At 31.9% G+C, this 20,176-nt stretch overlaps 1 protein-coding gene across 4 annotated transcripts in view; it reads right to left on the bottom strand.

Annotated features, from left to right (window-relative positions):
- Window positions 1–20,176, bottom strand: part of LOC119642658 (serine-rich adhesin for platelets) — a 327,583-nt gene that overhangs the window by 225,898 nt on the left and 81,509 nt on the right. For 2 of the 4 annotated variants that reach the window (XM_038041891.1, XM_038041903.1), the window contains exon 1: window positions 18,705–18,938. The exons of the other annotated variants lie outside the window; for them this stretch is intronic. The gene's annotated coding sequence lies outside the window, so the exon portion shown is untranslated. Of the gene's footprint in view, window positions 1–18,704; window positions 18,939–20,176 lie in introns of those variants that run through there. 4 annotated transcript variants of the gene reach the window in all.

Below are 20,176 nucleotides of genomic sequence, written 5' to 3'. Positions count from 1 at the left end.
ATGTATACATATATATTTATATATATTCACGTAGCGGCCTTGCTACTCCGGGCAACATATTTGCATACATTTTAAACAAAACTCTGCCAATGTAAACGAATGAATTCGAAAAACATTTGTCCTTCAGTAAGTTAATGTAATCAATAAATTATGGCAAAATATATGTTCGGTCCGTTGTCCTTTTACATTACAGGCATGTGCAGTTTGTGCGTGTGTATACCTATGTATATTCGTATATATATATATGTGTATATTTGAATATGTGCAAATAGGTATCTTTATTACTGTCTACTATTCTCCATAAATTTGTAGCCAATGTTTTTATAACACATTTGTGTAAATGTATGTAAAAGAAAAGATACAACAATTTTATATCTCTTTTAAATGGTAACGCGCCAAAATTTTTGTTATATTAAAAAGTTCCTGTATGCATACATATAGCCACATATACACATGCATATTTTGGCATGTGCCTCTAAACAAACAAACGATCAATAATCGGTAAGAGAGGAAAACAAAAAACCATCTGCTCATTTCTTTCTTTTTGGCTTTCAATAACACACAAAACGATAACGACCTAGTCAATGATGACAATGATGTGTTGGTGACCTAATTTCATTTTTAAGGATCATTTAAACTGAAGTTTGTTTCTTTTTCTTTTTTTTTCTTTTTTATTATTCTTGTTTCATTTCTTTCGCTATCTCTGTTACTCTTTATCTGTTTTACATCATAACATATATATATATATATATATATATAACCATGATCAGGACATGTGGCTTTCCAGTTGAAAATATTTTGTTACTAGATTTTTATCGCGTAAATTAAGTTTGCCTTTCACTCTTTTAAACATCTTCTGGATAAATCAGCAATTAAAGCAGAAATTGCTAATTAATTTTCAAATGTTTCCTTTCGATTGTTTTATACCAAATGGGAAAGAAAGAAAAAAAAAAAAAAGAAAAGAAAAAAAGTTAAAAAAAAGGGTTTACCTTTCGTATTCTACGTATGCAGACAGTGTTAAGTGCAAATAACGGTAAATTAAAACAAATGTTTTTTTTTTTTTTTTTATTTAAAAACAACATTTTTTGGCAATTGTAACACCAAACGACGACTCATCGCTATGGTGTTTTCTTTATTGCCAAATTTTATGGACATTTAACATTTAATCATCAGCAGCTGTTTAACCCTATTTTTGCCAAAAAAAAAAAAAAAAAAAAAACCAAATTTTTTTAAAAAAAAAAAAAGAAAAAAAAAAAAAGCAAGTGTTAAATGTAGTTAAAATTTTATAAGGGTGTTCTGCTCTGCTCCGCTTTGCCGTCATCACTTTTGGTGAATTTGGCAATTTGCGTGCATCAGCTGCTTTCCATAAATGATCTGTTTTTTCTCTCTCTCTCTCATTGTTCCTGTGTTAAGATGCATCAGAATAATATTATATTTGTCATGACCGAACCTGTAAGTGTATGTATGTGCGTGTCTTTACGTCTGAAGTGACCGAAAGTGCCTTCTTTTCACAATTAATTGGATTTGAACCGTTAACTTCCGCAGCACGCGATACTCTATAAACTACATATGTATGTTAATAATGGATAAAAAAAAAAACAAGGGATTTTTTTTCGTTTTTTTTTTTTTTTAGTTAGCTCATGCATTCAGGCAACTGAGTGAGAGGGTGAAAGTAATTCAAGGGTGAAATAATTAACGGTATTCATCATCTTACATTCATATAATGCTGATAATAATGAAATGGAAAATAAAGTTTAAAAAGCAACAAAATGCAAATTTCGTGTCTCTTATGACTCGCCTGAAGTAAACATATCAGTGCGTCGTCTTCAAAGATATTCTTTGCGAAAACTACTCTACTATCACACGAGTTAATGTGAAAGAAATATTTATTCTATTAAGAAAATAGTTAATTAATTATACGGCCATAAAAGTCAATGTGGCCGCATGCGACATCCACACGAACTAGATTGGGAATTGATAGCTATGTCTAGTAATAATAAGCATACAATAATTTTTATTGAATGTATACATATATATTGTATGTGTGTGGATGAAATTCAATTTTGAAATTTTATCTAGAAAATCGAACTTAATCTGGATTCAATCATTTCAACTGTCAATGGGTTAATTTCAAGAATCAATCAATTGGTCTATGGGATTCGCGAGATCATCTGTAAATACGCAAGAAAAAAAAAAAAAAACGAGGATTTCATTTTCTACCTTTAAAAGTTAAATTGCCTTAGGCCACACTAACTTCACTTATAACCATTAAAAGTCCATTTTGGCTTATGTCATTACTTAGAGGCTCTCACACCCTACCCTATTCTTAATTTATTCTTAATCTACTCTTAATCTATTCCTATTCTATTCTTCTGCTATCCCTACCCTATTCTTATTCTCTAATCTATTCCCTAACTTATACTCTAACTTACTCTCTAACTAGTCCCTAACTTATTCTCTATCTTAAACTAGCACTCTCCGCCCCCGCCCCCACCAGAGACGGAGAAACTGTGAGGCCAAAGCGAGGGACGACTTTGGCTACTCACAGTTCCTATCTACGTTATTTAAAAGGTCTTGTGGTTTCAAATTTCATTTATTAACGTAAAATCGTACCTTTTGTAGCCTTTATTAATATACGATTTGTCTCTTATCTTATCAAATGTGTATGTAAAATTTATTGAAAATCTATAAGAGATGAGAATTTACGAACCATTGCTCGCTTTTCAATTGATATCAGTGATGACCATTAGCGAACGTAGTTTCTGTGCAGTGCCCTTTTCAAAGAACGATCCGATCTCTTGCAAACTGATTTCGAAAAAACTTAACGTTTGGTCAATTGGAGTTTCTGGATATTAGAAGTGAAACAGTTGCATTAGTTTCAATAAACTTCGAGTTGCGATAGTTAAGCGAGAAAAGCACAGGAATAACATGAGCCCAAAGGTGAACTATGGGACTCAACACTATCGATCACTTACAAATAAGAGAAGTGCATGTCAGTTCACGCATGGCTTTATTCAATATTTTTTATAAACCCGATTTTCCCAGAGTTATTTAGCTATTCTAAAATTATATATTTATATATCGATCAATTGGAATCGGTTAGAAAATTGATGCAACTACTTGAGGTAAGCACAAGTTTGCTAAATTTCTTGTCTTCAGAAGGTCAACAATAGGCTGATGATGCCATTCGTAGAATTCATAGCGTTCGTGCATCTATGTTAACTAACATGAAACTAAGCTTATTAACTATGCACTAGTGTTTGCATTAATTAATTTATTATTTGGGAGAGAATTTTTTCATTAATAAATAACTGTTTCTGTCTGTCTAGCCTAAGGATATAAATGGTTGTGAGGTTTTCGTTGTTGTTGATTAAGCTATGGGTTTTATTTTGGTGTCAGACTGTTTGTCAACTATTAAAACCTCCGATAGGGATTTATCGATCTATCGAGGTCACATTTTTCATTCGTAACGTAGTGCAAAGTCACAAGATCCTTATTCCCATTTTTGCAAACCTTTCCATCTAATAAGTCACAGAGGAAACTCATAATGAATTACTGATATAATTATTTGTTTGTTTAAAGCAACTTTTACTTTCGAGCTTTGATCGTTGAAAATTCGAAGAGAAACAAGGATCACGCAAAGATTCATTTCCCTTTCGCAGAAGGATAAGAACGAGAGGTGACTAAGGAATTCTATATATTTTCCCCGAAAAAACATTCCAATGTCAATGCAGCTAAGCTAGAGAGCCCTCTATCGAAATGGAGGGCATTTCAAAGTTTGTCTGCGACATTGATTAATTTTCATTAGTTAGCCTTAAGTTTTTGATTGACTCGATATGCATAACTTCAGAGTAAACATTTTTTTTTCTTCAAAACAAAAATTGTAATTCTGAGAGGGTAGTAAAGAATATTTCACACACACACACACACACACACACACACACACACACACATACACAAGAGTATATGCATGCGTATAAACGTACGTATACGATATACAATTATATATTATGAACACATAGATGCATACGCAGATACATTTCTCCGCGATAGTATTATATTTTTAGTAAAATGCGCAATTGAGAAGAGTTAATAAGTAGATCTCGGCGCGTCTTTCATATTAGTTTTACACCCACGCATTTAAGAATATATATATATATATATATATATATATACATATATTTTTTTTTTTCAAATTCAAATTGCAAATCGTTTCACCAATCGTTTACATATGCTTACGCTTACGTAAACGTTATTCATTATGCATCGCACGTAAATCAAGAGGAATGCGTGTTAAATATCAATCATAAATCTTAGGTTTGGCAAAATGATTTAAAAAAAAGAAAAAAAAAAAAAAAATAACAACAACAATAATATATATAAGCAAAACACCAAGCAAGTTTTCAATTGCATACACACACATTTGCAAGAAGGAAGGTAAAATCATAGAAGAAAAAGAAAAGAAAAAAAAAAGCAAAAACAAAAAAAAAAGAAAAAATTAACATTTTTCAAAAGAAAAATTGAAATGAAAAATAACATAACATTGAATGTCAGAGATTGAAAATTGATTGACACCTATTGCAAAACATTAATAGACGTCTTCAAACCGCATAACACGCGGCAATGCGGCAACAACAGCAACAGTAAACAAACAGCAAATAAGACAAAAAAAAAAAAAAAACCCAATATTTTTACGAAATTCAAATGAATGACGAACGCGTACATATTTCGCTTTCGTTGCTAAGCTCAAAAAACACACATCTTATGCAAAATATTTGGCTATAATGAGATATGAAATGAAACAAAAATAACATAAAAAAAAAAAAAAACGGAAAACAAAAAAAAAAGAGAAAGAAACGAAAAAGTTTTGAAAACTAAACTAAAAACTCAAGTAAATCTTAAAATATTTAAATTTTATAAACTATAAGAAGCAAACATTTGCTTTCATAAGAAATTCATTCAATGATATAGAAATCTGGTCGTACACACACTTAAACTTTTCTGGCGCGCAATGTTGTCACTTTTTTTTTTTTTTTTTTTCCTTAATATTTATAATATATGTGTATACATATATGTTTATTTATTTATTTATTTATTTATTTTAGTTTAACTTAAAAACACACGTATTGCTAACAAAGGAATTTCATAAGCAATCTCTCATATAACACATGCTGCTGCATGGCGTGCGTTTTTCATTTTTTTTTTTTCTTATTTTTTTTTTATTTATTTTTATTATGATTGTTATTTTGTGCGAACATGTGTAGGTGTGAGAATTTTCCATATTCTTCACTTTTTCTTTTTTACTTTTTTCTATAATTTACACAAACATTTACATATGCATACAAATGTATTCATCTTAAGGCAATTTTCTTGCGCTCACTATTTAAGAAAAAAAAAAAAAAAAAAACTATTGTAACAATCGTTAACGTTTTGAACAATTTTAACCATCACGGCTGACATAAAATTTATATCTGATAAATTGAGGTAAATATTGATAGGTTGTTCAAAGCACAACGAAAATAATAAAAGAATGTATGCATGTATGCACAAAAAAAAATATATTAAATAACAATAAGATTAAAAAGATGAACTACTACCGTGCCTTATGACCAGGCACCACGATATTGCATTGCATTATCCTATAGTTTTTCATAGAATGATCTTTTAAAAATAGGAATTTATATGGGAAGTGGTCGCAAAAGTTCGCCGATCCTAATCATTTTCAACAGGGTTCGTGCTTGGGTCAAAACACGTCAGTGCAGCTCATTTCATTATAATATTTCAAAAATTACGACCAACAGGCTGAGTAGAGAAATGCAAGAGGGTCAGGCGGATAGATAAGGTTTGATAAATCGGTATAACAAAAGATGGATCGTTCTCAACTCCTTTTGCATGTTGCATACATCCGCACAAACTTAAGACATACTCGTACGTACCATAAGTGGTGTAGGGGTGTAAAAGAGAAATTTTGACACATTTTCTCTTTATCTTCCTATTCAAAATCGTACAACATTTATTCATTTTTTTCTTTTTTATATCACCCGTAGACAATTTCCTAGCCGTTGTGACTAAGCCAATGCCTTATAGCGTTATGTAAGCAGCTTTTGTAATCTTCTCCGTGAATATAATTCGCCTTTTTTTTCTTTTGAAATTTACAATTCTAAGAATTGTGAACTGCAGCTCTGGCACTTCCGAGAAAATATCAGGTATATAATTTCCCCTATTGCTCAAATATTACAGATAATGGTAATAATAGTGTTTATTGGCCTGCAATAAAGAGATTGAAAAGCTTTGTTTTTTATTTCATTCGCAAAGTCTGACTGTCAACGATCAACGTAAAGGGGACCTAATAAAGCCACAGATGTTCAGAAACATTCTAACATACGAGCATAATGCTCGGCCTTTGACATTTTTTTAATCAAAGCTCGTCCAAAGCTTGCGAATAAATTCCTAAAACTCGAAATTCTCTTCATTCATAGTCACTATTTTACTAGTCGGCATATTTTCATCCGAAGATGAGATAAAATGACGTATGAGTACTCACTACTCTCTTACTATACAGCCTCCTTGTAATGCATTTTTATGAAGAAAGTTCTCTCTCTCCGTACACAATGTTTACCATCTACTAAAATAAAAACTTGTTCTTCTATCGTACGATTACACGAACCTTCCTACTTGCGTGGGAAATAAGATACGCAAACTCAGTATCCTTTTGCCCCAACATTCTTGCTATTGTTTTGAGTGTAACTTTCACTTGGTAACTTGGTAATCATTTGTGCAAAACTTTACACATTCCATCGAATACTGTCGCTAATTAAAAACTTGGTATTCCTTTGACCAAAAACATTTCACAATTCTTCTCAATTTTTTCAACTTTGCTCGAAAATCGCTTACAAGACATGCATCATTTCTTTTTAACTCGATTGTATTGTGAAAATTTATTTTCTTTTTTACACTCATCCAGATAGCACGGTATGAACTTTTACAATCGACTATCGCTTAAATTTTATCCAAACATTATAGGAGATTCTCTTTAACGCTTTACTCAACAGTTATGCAAAGATTTTTCTCGTATCATATTCCGATAATATTTTTGTGGACTTAACTCATAGAAGCATTTAAGAAACTGTCAATCTTGTGAGGTAAAACTTGCACGCTTCACATATATTTTAATTTGTATTTGTTAAAATTTATTCTTTCCTTCTAAATAAAGTTCGGCATTTCAGTTTAGAAAGCTCCTGCCTTAGAGCAAAATGATTGGAGAAAACTGCTTAAGATTTTCTATTTTTCTTCGCGCTTCCTACTCATTGCTATTAACCCTAGTAAAGGAATTTAAAGGAATTTTTGAATTTCGTTGTGTGAAAACGATAATGTTACCGCTTGATCTACGATAGTGAGGGATAGTGAGGTAATCGTGAATCGTAGACTCCGCCAAAGTGCTCGAAAACTTTATTCCACAGTATATCCCGGATCTTCGCCTGCTAAGATATAGTGTAAGGTTGACTTCACGGCGAGGCTGTATGGTAGTGAGGAGAAAAGATTTTTTACTTCAAAATGATGAAAGATTACGGAGGAGGTAAGGTTGCTGAAAAAACGCTGCAAACTTTTTCTTTATTCGTACAAATTAAGTAAAGATATTTTATTTTTTTTTTTGACAAATTTCTAATAACGATTACAGACGAGAATAGAAGGCAGTAAATAAATGAGATAATGAGGTTAAATCAGTTCAAAATCTTTTTTCACAAATTATTGACACATTGACAAAAACTGTCTCTATTGTCTCTTTCTATGCGTTGCAAACGTAAACACATAATTATACATATATACATATATCCGATAGAAAATTTATAAACTTTCGTACTAAGAGAAAATATTAGAAACATTTCATGCAATGAAAATTTATTCATACATTGACAAATGAATGGTAGCCCCATTAGAAAACGTAAATTAGACAAAAAAAAAAAAAAAAAAAAAAAATAAATTAAAAAAAAAAAAAATTTTTAAAAAAAAAAAAAAAAATCAATCGCATTAATCATTAGCTGACCATGAGTCATAAAGGAAATTGATTTTTATATTTACTACCATAGGTTGGTGTGCGCTGACATTATCTCAACGTTTGTAGTAAAATGAAATATTCCTTGCAAATGTCTGTCCGTAGATATCATATAAAGTTGGAAAGGGATGGTGATGATTCGGATTTTCCTTTTTTTCCCAATCAAACTTCAACTTCTTAGTCTGTTTATGGAAAATTTGGATTTTATTGAATCAAAAAGACACTCGGGTTATAAATATGTCGATCTTGCCCGCCCAATAACTGTTATTAGCATTTATACTGCCTGATATTTGCTTAAATAACTGTAAATACTGCAAGTGAATTTATATTAAAAATTACCTCAGCCTGTAGCTATTCCTGCGCCGCGGTACAGAGGAAATGAAATCTACGCAATCTAGGTTACTATAAGTCATTCAATATCGACTTCTCAGAGAGAATATTGCCATAAACAAAGATCCTGAAAGGAAAATACCCACAATTCGATCTCTTTTTTTTTTTTTTACTTTTATTTTCATAGATGACACCACTTGTGGTATAAGGGTATATTAATTTAGTGTGAATGTATGCAACACTACCAAGAAGTTAACATAGACTCTGACCCATTCGGAATCACTTTCTACATTCATTTAAATTTGTCTGTCTCGCTCTCTCTCTCTCCCCGTCTATCGGTCCTCTATTCTTCTGCTTTAACCTACAGATGGCAATTTTCGAGATATCTTAATGAAATTTGGTAAATTGGCATCTATTGGCACCAAAGACAAACGCTATTAAAAATGTTTCGGATCGGACTATTCTTTTGACTATTTCCTATGTACCGTTTACATTTATTTTGAAAAGGTGTTACATAACTAACTGTAGCAAGGGAAGTGATGGAAAGCTATTTCATTGTCGACGCTGCCACGCTATAATGTGTTTATATATTTAAGTTTAATAACCGATTAACCAACAATCCCATGTTAACTAAGACGTAATTACATATTAAGACAGTCTTAGGAAAGAGATTTGTACGCTCTTTCCAATGAATGTAGGTCTTCTCTCGTCTGCTTAAAAATGCGTGTAGTTGTAATGTAATGTATAAAGTTGAGGTTAAGATGTTGTAACTTTCGTATTGTTACGACTCGTGTAAGTAGTTACAACCTTAGGTGGCTTTTAGAAGAATATATTTTTACACTCTTTTTTTATCATCGAGCATCGCTATCAATTTAATCGTGAATGTAGTGATATGCGCATGAGAAGATATAAGAATCGAATATAAAATTATATTGTCCTTGAGTGAAATTTCAAAAATAACCAAAATGCCGGATTGACTGATATTTAACTTTCAAATCTGTCTAACACGAAAGCTATTAAACTTCTCTTTAGGGTTTTTAACGCGTGTTAGTCATGCTTCTAAATGCACGTTACAATCTTTTTAGTTCTCTTTTATGCGACTCTCGATTGTCTGTTAGTGTTGTAGAAACTGAAACAGGAAATAACAATTTAATTAGATTACAGATGAAATTTGCAAACGGATATAGTTCTCTTACAACCAAGTTCGTGTTTAGCGGAAAGAAAACTATATTTGACAATCTATAGCGGATATGTTATCAAAAAAGTGAAACGAAAAAATCATCCTGATCGTCTAACTGAGACGTCCAGATCTTAAAATAAATGTTTTATAATTTTTAAATTTTAGTAGAAATTGACGAATCTCTCTCTGATATTCAGCCAAAGACAAATATAAGTTTGTGTTTTTTTTTGTTCTTTTTTTGTATATTACCAACAACTCAGGGGATGTCTTCTATATGCGCAGCAAGGAAGATGATCGGGAGAGCGGTTGTAGGTAGAGAAGAATTGGAAGAGGGAATTGTATTTGTGCACATTTGACTTCGACGTGCAAACGTCAAGCGCGGCAGGAAGGATTCCAGTTGGTAGAATGTTCCAGAAGCGCACAATGCGATTACAGAATAATGAGCCGCGATAGTGCGCCGTGTGATGCACGGGCAATACTAGGACGAATGATTTTAAAGAACTTAATTGGTGGACAAGTTTATTCTATCCCCTTATCACACCTGCCGTGGATATACCTGTCTATATGAACACTACAGAGCCTACATTACACCGACGCTCGAAAGTATTGAGAGTTTTGGATACGCTTTCTCTATCCATGACCACCTGAGCGTCTCTAAGTAAAATTCAAACATTCCCACCCACCCATGCGACTTATACCCGAATTTTGGCCGGATAAAGGCGCTGAACATGGTATAGATATTGGTTGTACTGAAGCATTTTTTGCAGCGCTTCAAAAAGCATACGCCCTTGATTGCATCTTTCGACACTTCCAACGCATGTTCTATCCAACGAGCAAGAACAATCAAGACGGACTCTCATATTGTTCAAAAGTACACTAGCTATGCCTGATAAGATCTGTATTTCATGTTTGTAAACTATTTTAAGCGGATTCACAGATGCGTTAGATATGTGTAACTTAACAAAAAAAAAAAAAAAAAAGAAAAAAAAAAAGTTTCGTCAAAAGAACTTCAGTCAAATGGGAAAAACCAATAAAATAAAAGGATGTTAGCAAAGGTCGGACGCCTCTGTGAAGGTTGCCAGTAATGCAAACTTTGAAACAATGGATTGTAACAGCGATTTGTTGACGATGATGATAATATTAATAGTAGGTATGGCCGATAATGGTGACGACTGTAATGATCACGATATCAAATCTATTGCGTGGCGTCTTTAGTATAAATTGTACATATATCTTTTTTATTTATTTATTTATTTTTTTTGCTTTCCGTTTTCTCGTTTTGTTCTTTTGCTTTGCCATCATGCGCGAGATGCTTAGAAGAAATTAGCGAAAATTATATGCGGTATAAATGAAAGCCAATGATATTAGGTGCAAATGAAAGGAGTGAAAATTTATTTTATACGTTATTCTTTGCTTTGTTTGTTGCTCTTTATAAATATGATGATGATAATGATAATAATAATCATGATGAGGACGATAATGATTATAATGATAATAATAATAATAATAATAATAATAATGATGATGATGATGATGATGATGATGATGATGATGATGACGATGATGATGATGATGATGATGATGATGATGATGATAATGATAATGATGATGACGACGACGATGATGGTAATGGTAATGGTAATGGTTTTCGAGTATCGTGGGAAATTATTCAACGCAATGCACCTAATAAAAGCTTAGACACTAACATGCACATATACATACATATATATTTCGTTTGATCTCATAGTGTGATCTACTCTTTAGACTAGTTTATGAACTGTAGTAATAACAACAACAACAACAACAATAAAAGCATGAATCTATTTAATGTATTGTACGAGATCTACAAATAAGGTGTGGGCTGATGAGAGCAGTATAGCGTTAAAACGGCAACAACCATAGCAAAAAAGCAACAACAAGAACAACAAGAACAACAACAACAACAAAAGAATAACCGCAACTTAGTGAAACTAAAAAAACAAAAACAACAGCGACAACAACAATTTACAAATCTACAATATATTATGTACATATATATATATATATATATAGAATAGTATAGACATGTAGTGAGTGTATGGAAGTATGCATGTGAGTGCAAACTTACTATAGTAGTAGATAAATAGTTAGACGTGTGTGTATGTGCGTCATATGTGTGCATGTGTTTGAGCTCTTATATATATGTATCTCTCTCGTGTAACAAATGCAAATTTGTTGTGATGCGATACGCTGCATTAAACATTTACGTTGCTTTGATTTTGTTGTTGTTATTATCGCTTTTGTTTTCATTCCTTGTGCTGTTTCTCAAAGGCTATACCCCATGTTTGTTTTTTTTTTTTTTTTTTTTTTTTATTTTTTTTTTAAAAAAATCGGGTTTTTTTAAATTACTCACTACCCTATTTTTTTTTTTTTTTTTTTTTTTTTTTCTTATTTTTTACACACACACGTCTGTGTATATGTGCTTAGCTAATATAAACACCAGCTCTTTTTCTTTGAAGCGATGAAGGAGGCATGTAATCAGTCCGCACATACATATGTAAAGGTAAATGTGTGCACGGTGTTAGTTACAAAAGTGAGCGCTGTCTAAAATGAAACGCAAATTGGCATCTCACATATATAGCAAAAACAACAATTACAACAACAATGCAGCAAACTACCTTTATGACGGCAGCAACAACACTTACGATCAACACTAATATCATTACATGAGTGGTATTAAATTTTAACCATTGCCCCAGTACCTCCTCTATTTGTTCTATTTTGCTCTAATTTTTTGCAACTGAAATTAACTGAAGGGAGCACAATTTTTAATTATATTTTTTAACTTTATTAAAACTCTAGACCTTTTTGTTTTTTGATGCTTTAGCTAAACTATTTACGCGAAATATTTTATAATTTTATTTTATTTATTTATTTATATTTTTTTTATTTTTTCAAATAATATTACATTAATTTTTCTACAAAATATTTTATTCTTAGCTAAAAGCAAAAAAAAAAAAAATTACACAAATGTTAAAACGAGAAAGCTAGAGGAAAACGATATATAAGAAAAACACCTGCAAAATAATATTTTGTTCGCAACTAGCCACACGCTGGTGCATTTCTGAGATATATCTACTAACACACGAAGCATGTATACGCGTGTGTTCATTTATTTTATATACTATAAGGGACTTGGCTGGCTCTGTTTGCTTGTGTTTGTTCAATCTTTGGCAAAGGAAAACTCTATTTTTATGCATCGGCATCACCATCGGCATTTAAAGCAAAGCAATTTACCGCTAGCCCATCAACCCCACCAATCCCACCAAAAGCTGGTCAATTGACGGTTAAACGTGTCAATTGTCACTAATGCATTTTACTTTTATTGAATCTAAGACATATGTAATTGCATTCATAATCATTCAATAGCTACTCTATGTTTGCCACTTTGTATGCGCAATCGAAAGCGTACACCGTAAACCGTATATTCGCTATATTTGAATTCATTTTGTAGTGTATGGGCGCTTCTTTGAAATGCCATAACAGTATGTTTCCAATTTTTTCAAACATTCATTATAAGCACGTTATCATCATCGTGTTGTGTTGTGTTGTGTTGTGTTGTGTTGTGTTGTGTTGTGTTCTGTTGTCTTCTATTCTAAGTAAGTAAGCAATTTACATTATATTATTTATTAAAATTTATTTATACAATCTGTTAATTGCATCAATTAACTAAAGCTTTTTCTGCATAACTTTGTTTCTTTCTCTACAAACAAAATATTCGAAGCTTTTCTTCCCCGCACTCTGACTCTGAGTCATTGAGATAATTCAACTCAGAATCGATCAGTACTGATTGAATCGAACGAATAGAAACTATGGAATCGGGCGGCTAGAACTGCTTAATATATTATACGAAATTCTATATTTTCGAATATTGCTCGCAACGAACACAAGCTTCCTGCCGTGGAACCAAAAAAAACAAAAAAAAAAAAAGTAAGACGAGAAAGAACTTGGTGTGAAAGGCATCCGGAGTTCGCCTTAGTGTAAATTCAATGTGTTACGTACGACTCGTATAATTATCGCTTTGATAAGTTTCTGTTATTAATTTTGCTTCCATTATTTACTAAGAAGGGGTTTTTTTGCTTTATTTATTTATTTTTTTTTTCTACATTAATAGCTTGATTTATGCGTTCTGTCATGCATTTGAAAAGCTGTCAATAATTAGAAGGGCCACGATCGTTAAACGAGTTTTGCTAAATTAAACGGCAAGAACGAAAATGAAGATAATAAAATTCGAAAAAAAAAAAAAAAAAAATTGTACTCAGCTTAGTTTAAGCAAGTTACCAGTTACCAGTTGTTTAATCATCAACTCAAGCGAGTATCGGAAAATGCTATAGAAATGCTTTAACTTATTAGCGCTGATCGATTTCGAAGACGAACTTCTTTTAAATTTGAGTAAATAAGAGTGATCTCGGCAATGATTCTTGCATGCGTTCATAATTTAATTACTTCGAATGTTATAAGTAAAAGAATTCTGCTTCATCAAGAGCACGGACATAAACGATGCATATGCGTAAAATATTCAAGCCTCTTAAGTATGCGATGACGTACCTCACTCTCTAATGGGAATGGGAAAACACTAAGAAAATCAAGATAATCTAATTCGGATTCAAAAAGATTGTTCAAGAGATGCGTTTTGTTTTCTTCCGAGAGGCATACGTTTCGTTTATGGTGTGGTGTAGAAGAAGGTTGCGAATCAAATACTTGAATATTTGATTTTATCGCTAGACGTGGACATGAGTTGTTCGCTTCCTACTTGCAATTCCTTCGAATCGATTTTATCAAAATTTAAACGAGAAGAAAAAGAGACACAATATCAAGTTTACGAAAAAAGGTAGATATAGGCTAATTGTTGGTTGTAGATATAGGATGCACTTAGATACAGCTCTGTTAAGGAAATTATTAAAAAAAAAAAATTATTTATTTATATTTTTTTATTTTTTTTTTGGTTTATAACTTTTGCCACATTTTTCAATTCACGCCAATTCTCAGTTAGTCTTAGTATGGAATTTTAACAATGTTACTTAAACAGCAAGAAACTGACAATAACTTGCCTGAGGGATATGATCAGAAATAATCTCAAGTTGTCAAAATCTCCCGCAAGCTCGCTCATGTAACGGTATACATTACTTTAGCAATCTCCCCACTGATCCACTGCACCTGCATCTGTGTGTTAACTCAATACATTTAACTACCCTTTCGTAATGAAGTATAAAAATGTATTTATACATATTTATGTATCACTTGAAATAGTTAAACTCAATTTTCTTAACTAAACCATTAACCCAGATTAGCTTCGATTGTTCCGACTTCTATTACAAACATATATGAATATATACCCCACATTGAGGCTAAAAAAAAAAAAAAAAAAAAAAAAAAAAAAAATGAAAAAACTCAATTTGTTTTAATCGTTGAAATTCTCCTAAATTGCTTTTACACACACACACACACACACACATACACTCTACGCGCAAATTCCTTTCACCTTTCACCACAATTCAGATGAAATAGTCGTTAATAAATATATGGCAGAAAGTCTCTGGTAAGCACATATGCACATATATATATATATATATATATAAACACACACACACACACACACACATACACACACACACATACACACACACACACACACACACACACACATACACATACATACATACATACATACACACACATAAACATACATACACACACATTTACACATAAACATATGCACATGCACCATGCAAAACATTATATTAAGTATTTTCTGTTATCATTTGTGCACTTAAACATGAAGAAAAAGAAAAAAAGCAAAAAACAAAAAATGAAATAAAAATAAACAAATCAAGTAAGTTATCTAAGTCCGACCACCACTGATCGTATATTGGTATTGTTATTCGTGTTGTTGTTGTTGCTATTGCTTTTATATGGTGCAATAATTTGCAAATGCGTTTTTTTTTTTTTCATTTTTTTTTTGTTTTTTTATTTTTCTTTTCAGTTTTTTCCTTTACATTCTGATAACGCAAACCAAAGTACTCACACATTTTGCGCACAACTACACAGGCAAGGTACACATTATCATTAATTCGTCTCATAATCACAGCTGATTATATGAACTTCACCATGAATCGGTTTGGTTTGAAGACGAGATAACGCAATATGTGTATATATATGTAGATATGGGCGCGTGTATGCGTGTTTGTGCAAGCGTTTAACTATTGTATGCACATACATACATATGCATGCAAAAATTTTAAAAAGCGAAAATTTATTTGAGAAATGAAATGAATTGAAACCAAATTAAATTTCAAAATAAAGGGCGGATTTTAGACATTGGCTGGTGTAATGCCGTAAAAGTCAAATATATGTAAAATACGTTTTACTTATTATGTTCTTGCCAAGTAATTGCCAAGTAATACAATAAAATAAATGATATAAGATTCATACATAAATTGTATTTGGATTTGGAAAAAGCTAATCTGAAACGAAGGCATTTAATGCAACGCTTCAAGGAACGCTAGCAGGATAAAATTTTTAAAGAAGAGTTATAGACAGGCAGGTATACGGCAAAAGTTGACGATTTTTTATAGAATATTTTTGGGTGAATTTTCTTAGGCTTCTTTACTTTTTTTTTACTTTTTTGTTTAGTCCGTGTAAACGGATGTAACGAATACTGACTAACGAATATTAATATTTTTCAAAATTTTAATGGCAACAAAAGGTACACGAAATAAACTGAAATCTTAATTTTTAAATGAGATAAAATTTACTTTCCCTCACTTAATGATTGATATCCCAGCTAGAAAGTGGTGGCGGCGGCAGTGATATTCAAATATTCTGATGAGGAGGCGCGTCTAAAGCTTACATGCCAATGTAAAAAGTAAAAGAATTGAATTCTCTTGAACTGCATGGGGAAAGCATTCTTGAAGCTAGCGCGTCGGAAGGCCTTTGTGTAAATAAATAATTCGAGGTTTTTAAATATTTTTAACTATATCGTTAACAACATTATTTTAAACACTTAATTAGCCAAATGTTATTCATATTTTCGGACATTATATCAATTCTAAATAGTTTATTTTACCTTAGAGCAAATAACAAATCGACCAATAATTCTCGTAATTGACACATAAATGTCAATCCTACTTAGGTTACTTTTACATATTTACGATACTCAAAGTCTGTCGAAATTTTATGTCATTACATCATAATTCATTAACCGGGTCGAATCAGTTTAACCACTTTCGTTACTTCCTCGAACAATAAAAAAAAAACCTGAATATCGTATGTCGATCAAACTCTGCTTTTTGAAAAGAAAAAACACTGCGCAAACGCGGCATTCGCTTGAAACTATACTGTGCCAATATTTCTCCGTCAAAAATACTAGTTTCCCTACAGTTAGCTGAACGTAAACGAGCGCCCAAAATCAATGATTACGCCAGACGGTATCACAAAAAGCCCAACATCTTTTTTCACTAACGCAAACGTCAAAACCCCGAAAGGCGTATTTACTATTTCGCATAAGACCTTGAGCATAAGAATATTGTCTGTTGTTGTGAGTATTGCGTTCTTTTCGAAGCTTTTGCGAACTCATTCAAAAAAAAAGCATCGAAAAGTAAAAGAAGACTTGAATTGATTCTAGCGTCCTTGTAGGGAACTATGTTCAAAAAATGAGGACGCATTCACAAAAAATGTGTTCTTATCTTACTTAGCCCCCAGGAATTGTCGACCAAAGTATCGTAGTGTTTCTCTTTGGAATCTGGCAATGTGTTTTTCTCTTCGAAATTTGAGGCCTAATATATTCTAAAGATTGTAAGTGCTCTGCCTATCGAGTGTGTGGTTCTGGGTGATCTTCACATTAACCGCATGTCTGCAAGGGGTATGCATGTATATTTACGTGTCAAGAGGTCAATTTTCTAACAAAATTTTTATAATCCTAAACATTACAAACCTAGAGAGGGAGAGAGAAAGAGATAGAGATAGATAGATAGATAGATAGATAGAGAGAGAGAGAGAGAGAGAGAGAGAGAGAGAGAGCAACTGTCCTTGGCCGTCCTTTATAGGGACTATGATAAATAATTTTTGCTCTTACTGTTGGAAAGACAAAACGAGCTTACCTTCACACCGTTCACATGTTTCAAATAACAATATGTTTTATTAAAATCGATCTTTAATTGTGACAAAATATTTCATTGGAATTTGTTATCAAAGGATACGAAAGCCCCGATAGCGAAAAAATATTCGTCGAACGTCCTAATAGTTCATAATTCAGTGTAAGCCTGAGCCCTCTGTATACATTGATAGACTAACGGACGCGCATTGCTTCTATCCTGGTCGGCCGATTAAAAAGGCAGCGCAATTACGATAAAACACAAGTAAGCAGTTGCATTGAAATTGTAATTTGATAAAAAGTAAAACGCAAATGCTTCGCACGTCTGATGGAAATTAATAATTGTAATAATGTTTTTCCCCTGGTTATCTTAGGCAGTATAGAAAGGGGGATACTATCGTCGACTTCCTTTAAAAATGTGAATAATTGAAAGTTGAAGAAAACACCAAAGAAAAACGTTATTCCACGAAGGAAACTTGTATACCCCACTGAGTGTTTGTGGCGATAAAGAAAAATATCCAATAGCGAAATTTAGAGATCTTCTTTTACTTCCAGCAGCGATATGTGCTGTGTTGGTCTTCATATTAGAAATTACATTTTTCTTATCTCATATTTTTACATTAAGTATACGCACGCTTTTCCTAATATAACGAATTTTAAAAGTATTTAAAAAAAAAAAAAAATATATATATATATATGTATATGTATATATCTTACTTAAGATAAGAGAAATTCTAATGTAGAGTAATTAAAAAAAAAAATTTTTTTTATATATATTTTTTATACAGTATATCGTCAGTGCGGATAAGAAGCGACACAAAGTCTAACAAAATTTTTATATTTATGATGTTTGCCAACAAAACACAACACATTTGTCTGCATATTTATTTATTTAATTACCAAAGCCAATAAATAAATAAATAAATTAATAAATAGCAGAAAGACATATATGAAGGAAATTATATGCTGAGATATTATTAATAAATATTAACAGCGAAAGCGAAACTTACCCTTATTTGCCAAAGCAAATCAGGCGAGATATTAGGTGAAATAGAAAAAGCAAAATATATAATCCACTCAAGCTTCTCCCACGAGCAAGTTCAGGAACAGTAGACGCGCGTTAGTAGCTGGCTTAGGTGAAAGGGTTTTGTTCGAAAATCTTTTTTTTTGTTTTTTTTTTTTTTTTTTTTTTTTTTTTTTTTTGGTTCTTTTTCCGTATTTAAATCAAGATTTTAATAATATTTCTGCCAAAAAAAAAAAACAAACAAACAAACAAACGGAAAAAGAACAACAACAACAACAACAACAACAGAGGAAAACCTGACGTCAAACGATATTATTAAAGATATTATTATTAATAATTTTCGCACTTTTCTGAAATCACTTTTAAAATATTTATAAAATTTTCGTCTTATAAATCACTTATTATTTATTAGAATTATTATTATTGTGCACTTTTCGGTCTAAAAAGTTTTAATTATTGCAAAGAATTAAAAATCAAGAGAGAAAGAAAAGCAAACATTTCTTTTAAATTAATTTGGAGCACTACAGTTAGGCTGGCGTTCTAGGTTAACACTACCCTATTGCAATTGTCAAGTACATGGGTAGAATTCGTAATTTGTATAACAACAATAACAACTATAACAATAGCAATAACAAACAATGGCACATATCTCACCAACTAAACGAAGGCATTTTATGGCAAAACGCGAAGACAAACCAATTTATTTTGAAAACAAAAACAAAACAAAAAAAAAAAAACTACAACAACACGCGCATTAAACATCGCATAACTATACCAACGAAATGTCCTCTATATAAGCAACAAACACATCCAAACACTTTCGAACGTACATACGTACTATATATAAAAAGAAGGGCTAATGATGCTTAGATGCTTAAATGCTTAGGTGCTTAGATGATGCTGAGTTTAACTAACACACATAACTTTGGCAATTTTCTGAAGGAAAATTTTTTCTAAACTATTCTTTTTCGTAAATAAAAAATTTTTTTTGTATTTATTTTTATTTATTTATTTTTTTTTTATTTTTTTTTTATAGAAACATTTTCCAACACTAAATTTTGCAAAAATCAAAAAAAGAAAAAAAGTAAAAACAAAAAAAAACCGCGCACCACACACAAACAACGTTTTAAATATGGAGACTGACTTAACTGACGGGCACTCGCGTAGAAAACTAATAACTAAGGCTGTTTTCTAAGAGTAGGCGACTGCAGTACGGCAGCAACAACACATACAATTCGCAACCACAGCAACAGCAATGATCACTAAAAAGTTCATTATCATCCCCTCCGAGCACCACCAATCGTTTACTTTATCCCTCCCTACCACCACCCCATCTAAACCACCTTAATACACACTTACAGTACATGCATGCACACACGAAAGAGAATGTAGCCGCATGACGAATTATATTCAATACTAGAGTTGGTTGGTTGGTTTGTTGGTTGACTGGCTGGCTGG

Source organism: Glossina fuscipes, unplaced genomic scaffold (genome assembly GCF_014805625.2).
Source record: "Glossina fuscipes isolate IAEA_lab_2018 unplaced genomic scaffold, Yale_Gfus_2 0, whole genome shotgun sequence".
NCBI lineage: Eukaryota > Metazoa > Arthropoda > Insecta > Diptera > Glossinidae > Glossina > Glossina fuscipes.
This window is presented reverse-complemented; position numbering and strand designations above follow the sequence as displayed.